Source organism: Mobula hypostoma, chromosome 19 (assembly GCF_963921235.1).
Source record: "Mobula hypostoma chromosome 19, sMobHyp1.1, whole genome shotgun sequence".
NCBI lineage: Eukaryota > Metazoa > Chordata > Chondrichthyes > Myliobatiformes > Myliobatidae > Mobula > Mobula hypostoma.
The window spans coordinates 3,006,777-3,021,010 of NC_086115.1; the positions used below are offsets into that span (position 1 = coordinate 3,006,777).

The 14,234-nt window shown below is 41.4% G+C and overlaps 1 protein-coding gene across 10 annotated transcripts in view; it reads right to left on the reverse strand.

Moving 5' to 3' along the window:
- The window catches only part of add3a (adducin 3 (gamma) a), a 246,688-nt gene extending 232,703 nt beyond the window's left edge, over window positions 1–13,985 (reverse strand). For 3 of the 10 annotated variants that reach the window (XM_063071241.1, XM_063071240.1, XM_063071249.1), the window contains exons 1-2: window positions 12,995–13,144; window positions 6,827–6,893 (exon numbers count right to left, since the gene is read on the reverse strand). The gene's annotated coding sequence lies outside the window, so the exon portion shown is untranslated. Of the gene's footprint in view, window positions 1–6,826; window positions 6,894–12,994; window positions 13,145–13,852 lie in introns of those variants that run through there. The other 7 variants (XM_063071246.1, XM_063071242.1, XM_063071250.1 and 4 more) reach the window with 6 other exon arrangements.
- Window positions 13,986–14,234: the final 249 nt, after the last annotated feature.

Sequence of the window (14,234 nt, forward strand, 5' to 3'; positions counted from 1 at the left end):
ACATTTTATATATACACACACACACACATTTTATATATACACACACACACAAAGTCAGGTCTGCTCTTCTCAGGATCTGTTTATGTGTACCATGCCTTGATCAAAACAACTTTCCAGAGGACTTTAGAAGAACTGCAGAAATGCATGAAGCTGGTCAAGACCACAAAAGCATTTCTAAAGATCTGAGTGTTCAGAAGTCCACAGCAAGAGAAATTGCCTCCAAATGGAGAAAGCTCAGTATTGTTGCTATTCTGTCTAGGGGTGGGCATCCTGCAAAGATCACACCAAGAGACAATATGCAATGATGAAGGAGCTGAAAAGAACCCAAGGTAATTGCAAAGGACCTGCAGAAATATCTAGAACTTGCTAAAGTCTCTGTTCATGTGCCCAGTACAAGAAAAACACAGAATAAGAATGGTGTTCATGGAAGGACACTGCTGTGCGGGGAAAAATATATATATATTTATTATATACACATACATACACACACAGTTTTTTAAAAAATTGCTGCACATCTCGACTTTGCAAAATGCCACCTGGATGTTCTACAATGCTTTTGCGACAACGTTCTGTGGACAGATGAGACAGAAGTTGAATCTTTCGGCAGAAATGCACATTGCTATGTTTGGAAGAAAAGGGGCACTGCACACCAACACCACATCCCAACTGTAAAGCATGGTGGAAGGAACATCATGGTTTGGGGCTGCTTTGTGGCCTCAGGGCCTGGACAGCTTGCAATCATTAAGGAACAATGAATTCAAAATGATATCTAGACATTTTACTGGAGAATGTCAGGGCAGCAGTCCATCACCTGAAGCTTGATAGAAGTTGGATAATGCAACAAGACAAGGATCCAAAAGACAAGAGTAAATCAATAACAGAACCGTTTTAAAAGAAAATCTGTGTTTTGGAATGTTCAAGTGAAAGTCATAGAAAACTTACTTACCCATCCCTCCACTTTCTCTTCCAGGTCATTTATAAAAATCACAGAGTAGGGGTCCCAGAACAGATCCCTGAGGAACACCACTTGGCACCGGCCTCCATGCAGAATGTGACCCATCTACAACCACTCTGCCTTCTGTGGGCAAGCCATTTCTGGATCCACAAAGCAATGTCCCCTTTGATCCCATGCCTCCTTACTTTCTCAATAAGCCTTGCATGGAGTACCTTACCAAATGCCTTGCTGAAATCCATATACACTACATCTACTGCTCTCTCTTCATCAATGTGTTCAGTCACATCCTCAAAAAATTCAATCAGGCTCGTAAAGCACGACCTGCCCTTTATAAAGCCATGCTGACTATTCCTAATCATACTATACCTCTCCAAATGTTCATAAATCTTGCCTCTCAGGATCTTCTCCATCAACTTACCAACCACTGAAGAAAGACTCACTGGCCTATAATTTCTTGGACTATCCCTACTCCTTTTCTTGAATAAGGGAACAACATCCACAATCCTCCAATCCTCCGGAACCTCTCCCATCTTCATTGATGATGCAAAGATCATTGCCAGAGGCTCAGCAATCTCCTCTCTCGCTTCCCAAAGTAGCCTGGGGTACATGCCGCTCGGTCCCAGTGACTTATCCAACTTGATGCTTTCCAAAAGCTCCAGCACATCCCCTTCCTTAATATCTACATTCTTAAGCTTTTCAGTCCACTGCAAGTCATTCCTACAATTGCCAAGATCCTCTTCCGTAAAGAATACTGAAGCAAAGTATTCATAAGTACCTCCGCAATTTCCTCCGGTTCCATATACAAGTTCCGACCTTAATTCTATAGAAATGTTGTGGAAGGACCTGAAGCAAGCAGTTCATGCAAGGATGTCCACAACATCCTCGAGTTGAAGCAGTTTTGTCATGATGAAGGGCCTAAAATTACTCTAGGCCGATGAGCAGGACTGATCAACAGTTACCAGAAACGTTCAGTTGAAGTTGTTGGTAAACAAGGGTGTCACACTAGTTAGTGAAAGCAAAGGTTCACATACTTTTTCCAACAAATACATGTAATAGAACATTTTTCTCAATAAATAAATAAATGAACAAATATTATGTTTTTGTGTTATTTATTTAATTGGGCTGTCTATCTAGTTTTAGGACTTACTTTAAGATCTGATCACATTTTAGGTCGTATTTATGAAGAAATAGAGAAAATTCTACAGGGTTCATAAACTTTCTAACACCACTGTAAACAGGGTGGGGGAGAAAGTGCACAGGAGAGAGCGTGCAAAAGTGAGTCAGAAACCTATGGGTAATAGGTGGACCGGGGTGCTCCAGAAGAATGACAGATGGATTGAACCAGGTAAAGAGAGGGAGGCATTGTGGAAGCAGCCAAAAGAGGCCTTGCAGAGGGTAAAGATGGAAGTACCTGCTGGACGGTTAAAAGTAGAAACACAAATGCTACTGATGCATTGAATCTGATATGGTAAGCAATAATATGAACAATTAAAGGAGAAATGAAAAGTAGACAGAACATGGAGGAAATGGTGTGGTGAGCCAGTGAAAAGTACACAGATGGGAGCAAGGGAGAAAGAAAGCGGTAAGCAAAAAAAAGTGGACAAGAACAGTTGAGAATTGGAAGGAGCTGCATGGTGTGGGCGGAGGAGAGCAATGGAGGTGAGGGTTAGACAAAATTTAGAAAATTCGAACAACTAATACCATAGACTCCTCAAGCAGAATGAGATGTCATTCCTTTGAACTGCATTGTATCACACCCTGGAAATAAGGGCAAGGATAGACAGGTCGGTTTGGAACAGGAAGAGGAATTGTAATGACATGCATCTGGGACCTCAGAGTGACCATTGTGGACAGAGTACAGGTTCTGTGTATCAGTCACCTCACCTATGTTTGGTCTCACTGATATAGAGGAGGTCATAATCAGTACCCAAATGCAACAGCTGAGGTTGGAGAAGGAGCACATGAACCTTTGCCTCACCTGGAAGGCCTGTGTTGATCCTTGAAGGTAGTGAGGCAAGACCAAGAGCAGACTTGGCAACTAATTCACCAAATACCTGTACTCTGCCCAAAATAGCCCAATTCCAGTGTAAATTTCAACTTGCAAAGTTTTCTCCACTTATATTAAATGTCAGATCAGAAGAACATATTATGAAAACATACAAACAAGGTATTTCATTTGCTTTAGGACCTGGTCACCCAAATACAGCTTGTGGAATAATTTGTTGTCAACTTAAAGAAAGGAATGCATTAAAGACAAGTTCTTTCTTACAAGTTCACACATTTCCAATTTCAAAGACATCTAAAATAACTGACAATTTAGAATTTGCCTAAAACTACTACTCACTGCATACTTCAGCTGGACAAAATTTGAAAATGGAAAAGCTGGATCTATAATTTTGTCGTTTAGAACTGCACCATTAGCCCGAGCAAGGTCAGCCAGAGACAACAGATATCACATGATTCAAGCTTATTACTGGAATACTAACTTAGCCCATTACTCATTTGAATGATACTCTTTATCATTTAATGTCAATTCGATCAGGACAAGTTAGCAACAACAAATACAAAAATAGATCCTTGTTTTAGGATTTACTGGTTGAGCACAAAAAACAGTAACTAACTTAATGCAAAAACTGATTTCAAGACTTAAAAAAAAATACCAGGATCACTCTCCTATAGACGTTGCAAAATAATAAACTGCTTTTAAATATCAAGCTAAAATATTGTTATTAACATTTCCAGTCCACAAGTTGGGTAGAATTGATTATTCTAAAAACAAAATTTGGGTATTTTATACACAAAAACAATTTCACTAAGCAAGTTCCCTTACCCCGACCCATCCCATTTCTACCTTCTACCCAAGATTCACAAACCTGCCTGTCCAGGTAGACCCATTGTTTCTGCTTGTTCCTGCCCCACCAAACTTGTATCTGTACACCTCAACTCTGTTCATCATCTCTGGTACATACACCTGTGATACCTTACACTCTCTGGATCTTTACAAAAACTTCATGTTCCGTGGCCCTGACGGTCTCATTTTCACCATGGATGTCCAGTTTCTATACACATCCATACCCCATCAGGAGGGCCTTAAAGCTCTCCATTTCTTTCTAGACAACAGACCCAACCTGTTCCCCTCCACCATGACTCTCCATTGACTGGCAGAACTGGCCCTCACTCTCAATAATTTCTTCTTCAGCTCCTCCCATTTCCTTCAAACCCAATGTGCAGCCATCAACACTCACATTGGTCCCAGCTATACCTGCCTATTCGTTGGCTACGTGGAACAATCTATGTTTTAAGCCTACACTGGTATCACTCCCCAATTTTTCCAACATTATAATTGACAACTGCATTGGTGCTGCTTCCTGCACTCATGCTGAACTCATCGACTTCATCAACTTTGCCTCCAACTTCCACCCTGCTCTCAAATTTACCTGGTCCACTTCCAACACCTCCATCCCCTTTCTCAATCTTTCTGTCTCCATCTCTCGAGACAGTTTCTCCTCCTTCAAAGGGCTTTCCTTCCTCCACCATCAACATTGCTGTCACCACATCTCTTCCATTTTGCGCATGTCTGCCCTCACCCAATCCCCCTGCCATCCCTCCAGGGATAGAGTTCCTCTGGATCTCCTCAACCAGCCCACTAGCCTCCGCGTCCAGCATATAATTCTCCATAACTTCTGCCAACTCCAACAGGATCTCATCATCAAGCTCCTCTCCTCCCCACCCCACTTTCCACAGGGATCCCTTGTGACTCCTTACTCCATTTGTTCCTCTCCACTGATCTCCCTCCCAGTACTTATTCTTACAAGCAGAACAAGTGCCACACCTGCCCCTAGACCTCCTCTCTCACTACCATTCAGAGCCCCAAACAGGTGAGGCAACACTCCACCTGAGAGTCTGCGGGTTTCTTCTACTGTATACAGTGCTCCCGATGTGGTCTTCAGTATATCAGTGAGATCGGATACAAATTGGGAGACCACTTCACCAGAAAAGTGGGATCTCCTGGTAGTCACCCATATCATTTCTACTAACCATTCCCATACTGAAATGCCAATCCATGGCCTCTACTGCAACGATAAGGTCACTCAGGTTGGAGGAGCAACACCTTGTACTCCATTTGGGTAGCCTCCAACCTGATGGCATGAACATTGGTTTCTCTAACTTCGGGTAATGCCCCAACTGTCTTTCCTTCACCATTCCCATATCTGCCCATCATCTCCCTCTGGTGCTCCTCCCCCTTCCCCCATGGGCTTCTAGCCTCTCCTATCAGATTTCCCCCTTCTCCAGCCCTTTATCTCTTTCATCAACTTCCCAGCTCTTTACTTCACCACTCACCCCTCTCCTGGTTTCACCCATCTCTTGTCACATTGTACTTCCTCCCCTCCCCACACCTTATTCTGAGTCCTGCCCCCTTCTTTTTCAGTCCTGATGAGGGTCTCAGCCCAAAATGTTAATCATTTACTCTTTCTGATAGATGCCTCCTGGCCTGCTAAGTTCCTCCGGCGGGGGGGGGGGGGGGGGGGGGGTGTGTGTGTGTGTGTGTGTGTGTGTGTGTATATATATATATATATATGTATGTCCAATTTTAATCAAGAAAAAGAATTTGCAGATTCTCAAATATACACTGTAACATGGATGTGGATGAACATGCAAGTTAATTGACAAACAGTATTAGTTAATAATGCAAATTCTGGAAAATGCATTCTCTCAGATCTCTGCACAATAATTTACACTTTACAGTCTTAAACTACAACTCCAAAGTAACAGCTGGACATGTTAAAAGTTTATAAAATTGTTTCTGATTGAAAACTATTTACTGATTTTAGTAACCCTCCTTACTAGTCTCAGTCTTGCATACGATTTACCATTATTAAATGTATTATTTTTCTAATAATAATAATCAAAGAATTTCTAGTAATTTATGTGTAAAGGAATCATGGACGAACTTATATTAAAATCTTTAAGGATTCTTCTCAGTGTTACCCCATGCTGCAGTAAATTGTTACTTAAACTATTTATCAAATTTTTAAAAATAAAACCCTTTCAGCACATCATTAAATCCCGCCTGCCCACAATACAAGCTGTAAACTTGTTGCCCAGCCTAATGTGATAGTTTTTGGATGTAAAACTTTCTCTCTCAATGTTTTTGATGAAAGAAAAAAATTCTGAGAACATTTGAAATGAACAGTTAGCGAAGAGAAATTAATGCCAAGGCATTGAGATAAAAGAGCTGATCACAAGCAGAGTGTAGAAAGCCATTAAGGTAAAAGTAATACAGAGTTTAGAGACAGACAGGGTTGCTGATTAAATTCCAGAATACTTGAGACTAGAATTGTAGGAATGGATATATCTTAGAGAGTTAGGAAGCTGGAAATCACAAGACAGGTTTTTGAAACATGGAATAATTTTCTAACTAGATGGTGGGATCAAAATGAAATACCTAATTTGGGCACCAATTCAATAAACTTTATGAAACAAGTTGCTACCATTCTGCTACTTGGGGCAACTTGCTCTAAAAAAATTCTTGAACTATTACATTAAAAACAATTGAAAGCTTCTTTATTGACTACAAAATGCTCCAGTATATCTAGAGGTCAAACACTACTTCAAATACAAGTCTCACCCGGATTTATTTTTGAGACTGAAATTTTAAAAGAACTCTTAAGTTATGGATTTTAAAAAGTAAAATGAAAATGGAAATACTTAGCAGTCTTGCTATGAACTTGGGAAAAGTCATAGTTCTGCAGCATTCAATTTCTACAACTCCCCTATCCCAAGGTTAATATCAGTCAAATAAATGGATAAGTCTATACATTTATCTGAATGTTCAATGTAATAAGTTTCATAAGGAAAAGAATAACTTACTGAGTTCCTCCGGATTATAGTATCTGCAGTCTTCTGTATCTCTAACAAGTTTCATAAGTTTGATTACCTATGGGTACAATTAAAACAGCCTTAAATTCAGGGAAAAAAATTGTAAAATTAGAGGCTGATTATTCCAGAAATCATCTGTCCAGCATGGTGGTTGGATGGCTCCTTTATAGGTCATTGCTTGCATTGTTAATAAGTATACCAATGTGGATACTGTTATGGGAAATTACTTTTTAGGAGAACGCCACGGAGACCGGATTACTGGCACGAGCATGGGTCCGTGGTGCAGAAGGGAAAGAGGGAGAAGAGGGGAGCAGTAGTGATAGGGGACTCAATAGTCAGGGAAACAGAAGATTCTGTGGACGTGAACAGGACACGCTAATGGCATGTTGCCTCCCAGATGCCAGGGTCAGGGATGCCACGGATTGCGTTCATGGCATTTTGGAGGGGGAGGGCGAGCAGCCAGATGTCTTGGTACTTATTGATACCAATAACATAGGAAGAAAAAACAAAGAGGTCCTGAAAAGAGAATTTAGAGACCTAGGCAGAAAGCTGAGAAGCAGGACCTCCAGGGTAGTAATTTCTGGATTGCTGCCTGCGCCACACACCAGTGAGGGTAGAAACAGGACGATTTGGCAGATTAATGTGTGGCTAAAAAGCTGGGGCAGGGGTTAGGGCTTCAGATTGTTGGATCACTGGGATCTCTTCTGGGGGAGGTATGACCTGTACAAAAGGGACAGATTGCAGCTGAACCTGAGGGGAACCAATATTCTCGTGTGCAGGTTTGTTAGAGCTGTGGGGGAGGGTGTAGCTAATGTGCCAGTCAGGGTGGGAACCAGAGTGAAGGGACTCAGGATAGGACAGATGCTAATAAAGCAAAGATAGCATGCAGTCAGACTGTCAGTAAGGGCAGGCAGAAGATAGGACAAAATTACAGCAAGCAGGATGAGTATCAGTACATTAGGGATGCAGAATCAAAAACGGCGGCAAATACAGTTATATCCCAATGCATGGAGTATAAGAAATAAGGTGGATGATCTTGTTGCACTATTACAGATTGTCAGGTATGATGTTGTGGCCATCACTGAATCGTGACAGAAGGATGGATATATCTAGGAGCCGAATGCCCAAAGTTACATGTTGTATCAGAGAGACAGGAAAGTCGGCAGAGGGGGTGACGTGGCTCTGCTGGTAAAGATTGGCCTCAAATCAGTAGAAAGATGTGACGTAGAATCGGAAGATGTTGAATCCTTGTGGACTGAGTTAATAAACTCAGCGGAAAAGGTGACGGCAGTTATAAACAGGCCTCCAACAGTAGCTGGGATGTGGACCACAAATTACAATGAGAAATAGAAAAAGTGTCTCAAAAGAGCAATGTTATAATACACATGGGAGATTTCAACATACAGGTTGATAGGCAAAAATCAAGAGAGCGAGTTTGTTGAATGCCTACAAGATGGCTTTTTAGAGCAGTTGTCATTAAGCCTACTAGGGGATCAGTTACACTGGACTGGGTGTCATGTATCGAACTGGAGGTGTTTAGAGAGTTTAAGGTAAAGGAACCCTTAGGAGCCAATGATCACAATATGATTGCATTCAACTTGAAATTTGATACCGAGAAAGTAAAGTACATCATAGTAGTATTTCAATGGAGTAAAGGAAATTACAGTGGTATGAGAGAGGAGTCGGCCAAATTAAATTGGAAGGAGATGTTGACAGGAACGACAGCAGAGCAACAATGATGAGAGTTTCTGGGGAAAATGAGGAAGGTGCAGGACACATGTATTCCAAAAATGAAGAAATACACAAATGGCAAAATAATACAACAGTAACTGACAAGGGAAGTCAAAGCTAATGTTAAAAGCAAAAGAGAGGGCATAAAACAAAGCAAAAATTAGTGGGGTGAGAAGATTGGGAAGCTTTTAAAAACCTAGTGAGCAACTAAAAGAATCATTTGAGAGAAAAGATGAAATATGAAAGCAAGCTAGAAAACAATATCAATCTGGATAGCAAAAGCTTTTTCCAAGTATGTAAAAATAAGAGATGAGAGTGGATATAGGACCGCTAGAAAATGAGGCAGGAGAAATAATAACGGGCTAAGGAGAAAGCTGAAAAACCCAAGAGTACACAAGTCACCCAGACCAGATGAACCACACCCCAGGGATGTGAAAGAGGTAGCGGTAGAGATTATGGAGGCATCAGTAATGATCTCTCAAAAACCACTTGACTCTGGCATGGTGCCAAAGGACTGGAAAATTGCAAATGTCACTCCACTCTTTAAGAAAGGAGGGAGGCAGCAGAAAGGAAATTATAGACTAGCTAGCCTAACCTCAGTGGTTGGAAAGATGTTGGAGTCAATTGTTTAGGATGAGATTATGGAGTACTTAGTGACACAAGACAAGATAGGGCTACATCAGCATGGTTTCCTTGAGGGAAAATTTTGTCCGGCAAACCTGTTGATATTCTTTGAGGAGATTACAAGTAGGATAGATAAAGGGGGTACAGTGTATGTTGTATATTTAGACTTTCAGAAAAGATGTTGACAAGATACCACACATGAGGCTGCTTACCAAGTTAAGAGGAAAGTTACTAGCATGACTAGAACATTGGCTGATTGGTAGCAGGTAGTGAGTGGGAATAAAAGGATTCTTTTCTAGCTGGCTGTTGGTAGCCAACTAGTAGTAACTGGGCGTCAGTGTTGGGACCGCTTCTTTTTATGCTATTTATCAATGATTTAGAAGCTGGAATCAATGGTTTTGTTACCAAGTTTGCAGATGATACAAAGATTGGTGGAGGGACAGGTAGTGTTGAGAAAACGGGCCAGCTGCAGAAGGATTTAGACAGATTAGGAGAATGGGTAAGTAAGAGGCAAATGGAATACAATGTTCGAAAATGCACTTTGGTAGCAAAAATAAATGTGCAAACTATTTTGTAATTGGGGATAAAATCCAAAAATCTGAAATGTAAAGGGACTTGGGAGTCCTTGTGCAGAACACCCAAAGGTTACCTTGCAGGTTGAGTCAGTGGTGAGGAAGGTAAATACGCATTCATTTCAAGAGGTCTAGAATACAAGAGCAGGGATGTGATGCTGAGGCTTTATAAGGCACTGGTGAGGCCAAACCATAAGTACTGTGAACAGTTTTGTGCTCATCTTAGAAGAAATGTGCTGGCATTGGAGAGGGTTCAGGGGAGGTTCACAAAGGATAATTCTGGGAATGAAAGGATTATCATACAGGAACACCTGAGGGCTCTGGGTTTTCTAGAATTTAGAAGGATTTGGGTGGGGGGGGAGAAGAGAGGAGGAGAATCTCATTGAAGCCTTTCAAATGTTGAAAGGCCGAGACAGAATAGATGTGGAAAGGATGTTTCCCATGGTGGGGGAGTCTCACATAAGAGGGCACAGCCTCAAGGTAGAGGGATATCCATTTAAAACAGATGCAGAGAAATTTCTTGAACCAGAGGCTGGTGGATTTTTGTAATTTGTTACCACAGGCAGCTGTGGAGGCCAGATCGCTGGCTGTATTTAAGGTACAACTTGATGGGTTCTTGATTGGTTATGGCATCAAAGGATATGGGGAGAAAGCTGGGGTATGGGGTTGAGAAGAGGAGAGAAAAAAAGATCAGCCATGATTGAATGGTGAAGCAGACACGATGGGCCAAATGGCCTCATTCTGCTATGTCTTGTGGTCTTAATGTCTACTTTTGCTTTGCTGATCAATTGTTTCAAAAAATAGGACTGCATGCTTTAAAGCTAAATCAACATGAATGTAGTCTGCGTTTCTATTTAAAGAATTGAGATAAAAGTAAATACTCATTATAAAACCAAGAGAAAATATACATAACCTGGTTTTATACTGTTTGCTCTTCACTTATCCATCTTACTGTTGACTTAAGAGGTAAACTCACTCATTACAGATTGAGAGAAAATAGGGGAGGCTCCAGATTCCTTTTATTGTAGACGTGTTAATTATTGCTTACATGGAAAACAGACAGATAAACACATGACCACACAATGTTTGAAATGTCTAATGCATGTGGTTAGTCGAATAATGCTAAATTTTAAAAAAAGATCAGCTTATTTTAATATACAGGTCATTTTTCCTGGTTGTCCTTTAAAAACCCCATTGCCATACATCTGATGTTTGCTTTACATTTTACAAACTGCAGAGTCTTCCACAGTGCTGTTTGTACGCTGGGAGCAAATACATTACAATAGTCCAAAGCATTTGTTAGGCCACGCTTGAAGTACAGTGTATAGTACTGAATAAGGTCTCGGCCTGAAACTTCAACTGTATTGCTTTCCATAGATGTTGCCTGACCTGCTGAGTTTCTCCAGAATGGTGTGTGCTGGTTTGGATTTCCAGCATCTGCAGCATTTACTGTATATGATTCTGCTCGCCACACCACAGGAACGATTTGGCAGCATTTGGGTGAAGAAACTTAGATAGATCACCTTTAGCACCATTTGGCTTCCTGCTGCCTCCTCTCTCCCCAAGATCAGGCTGAAGCGAGTGGTCCACTCAACAGAGAAGATCATTGACCATCAGCTACCGATATCTAAAAACACTTTCATTGCCAAAGTGACCGGAAAATTTCTGCTGAATCCACCCATTCACCAATTGCCATCAGGGAGACACTACATCCATCACCACCACAACCATACGTCATATCCAAAGTTTCTTTCCTGTAGTTAACCAGCTTCTCAGCAAACCTCATCAGGTGTAAGACAAACTGTCCCTGCACAACATCAGTTAAAATGTTCTTTCCTGTTCCTCTTGGTGATACATAATTATTTAATTTGCTGATATGTTCAAATTTAAATTTCATTATCAATGTTTGCATGAGACAGTTCTGATAATTGTTGATTGCTTTGAACTACTGTCCTGTAAATTGTTGGTTGCTGGTGTGTTGTTAATTACAGTATTGTCCTGTGCTTTATGCTTGGCACTGAACCACAATCAATCCCGGTATGTTTCACACAGATTCTGATTCACCAGGATGTTGTCTGGAATGGAAGGCTTTTCTTACAAAGTGTTTGGATAGGCTTTGTTTATTCTCACTGCAGCACAGGAAGCTGGTTGGGGGTTATTGGAATGATGTCTAAAAAAAACTACAACTTGTAGACATTTCTACCCTGGGAAAAAAGATGCTGGCCGTCGACTCTATCCATGCCTCTCAATGTTACAAACCTCAACCTCCCCAAAGCACTGGTTATGTACTACCTCCAGCCAATCACACGAAAAATGAGTATTGAAAAGTTGCAGAATTTTATACATGACGTTAAAACATCCCTCAAAATTCAACACGAGTTTTATGCAGAGCATAAAATTAGCGTCAGATTACAATACTCAATCGAAGAATGGACAAACTTTCAAATGAAGTTAAATAAAACACACTAGTATTTTTGTAACCAATAAATTGCCATGTTGTAAAGTCGGGCAGAATGATAAAAATCAAGGAAGCACGTTATTTCCACAATGATCCTACCCAAAATAAAACATCATTACTTATGTTACCAATCAATAGATATATTTCGCTCCGCCCCGAACAAACATTTAAAATAAATTGCAAAGTGTTACTCCTTATTTTATTTAGTTTGTTTCTTCTCAGAATCACTTTGCAAAGCTTTGAAAGATGTGGTTGTATCTTAAGGCCACTGAATGCTGTGTAACTCAGTTAACTCCGCAGCGTTAAAATTCGTCCACTTTACTCACGAGCAGCAGGGCAGCTACAATCTGTTGCAACCTACGCGAAAAGGACTTCATGAAATTCAGAACCTAGACAAGAGCTGCCTACTCATTTAAAACTGGCTTAACTGCGTGCAAAATGATTTATGCAGCTATGGGCGAAGCCACAGCCATACTGGGTCACGCCACCCTCAAACTGGTCTCACTCAATCCCCGTCCAATTGCACAATTGAAAGGCTATTTATACAACAACCTTTCGCACACAAACGAATTGTATGGATAAACTGGAGAGGGGCAAGGAACAGGGATGCATCCGATTGCTCCAGAAGCACGGAATATCGGACGGTGAGGAAAACACCTTCCCCGGCACTTCAAAACGCGCGTTTAACAAGCGTGTACTGATCCGACCCAGATCCTAGTGTTTTTAAAACATCTTCCTGAAGTACAACGTCAACACTTGAAATGGAGTTAGTACCTCTTTCACAGCCCCTGTGCCCACATCGCCCCGTCCAGCCGCCGTTAAAACCTGCTCGCAGAGGCAGGCGGCTGCTTCCCGACTCGGACTCCAGCGGGTTTTCCTGCAGAGCAGTTGGAGGCGGGACCGCTGCCCCGCGCAGGCGCAGTAGCAGCCGCCAACCTTGGCGCGTGCGCAAACGGCGACCGGGTAAGCGGGGCGGGCGCGCGAGATGGAGCACCCGGCCGGGGTGCCGTTTGAAAAATGGACGGCCGAAAGGAGTTCCTATCCCCCACCCCTCCTCCTTCCCCAGCGATTATGCATTAGTTACAAATCAAGCAGGATAATGCCCGTGAACGGTAAGCATTAGGCTTTCTCAGTATACTTAAACTAAAGGGATGCAGATATCTTCCAGAGCACACTGCATAATCGCATTTCTCATTTTGGCATTCCCTTCCTCTATGTCTTTATAACATGCAGTTTACTCTGACCGACTATGTTCGGGAAAGGCACTCAAAACATTGCACGAGTTTGTATAAACTCATCACTGGGTGGTTCATTCAAGAAGCCTTACAGTGAAAAAGGGGCGGGGTGACCAACCAGGGGAGGAAGAAAAAATAAATTTAAATCAGAACATTTTCCTTCGTTTAAAAGTTTTTGAACAGGTAACCTGTCCTGGAATTTGTAACGCCAGCGAGGTAAATCTCGCAGGTCGTGTAATTCACTGCAAGACATGCAAAGAGCTTTAACTATATATACAGCAATAGTTAACACCAAAACCAAATCTTCAAAACACGACTAAATGTGTGCACTAACTGCAATGATGCAACAAAAAAAAATCAGATTCTTGCTTATTAAACGTTAATTGTCCGCCCCTACCTTATTCTCGTCTGAAAGGCTGACTGTAAGAGAATAGATCCGGATCCCGTGTGTGTTTTGCTTTAAGTGGTGTGATCTGTTTGCTTTACCATACGAGCGAGAGCTGATTAAAAAACCTTCCAGTACTGACCAGCTTCAATTGGTGCAGAGATTTTACTCCTCTGTAACGACACTCATCATGTGGTCAACAGCTGGAAGACTGCAGTATTACAAGACGTGAAGTAAACCAAGAAATATATATTAGCATTCACAGCGCAGAAAAAGTAGTTTCGTGTTTTTAAAACTATATGCAATGTAATTTGGGGGTGGGCGGTTGCACACTAATGTCCAAAATGTTCACTTTTTGCCCCAATACTTAATTAAAATAGATAATGTTGTTAAA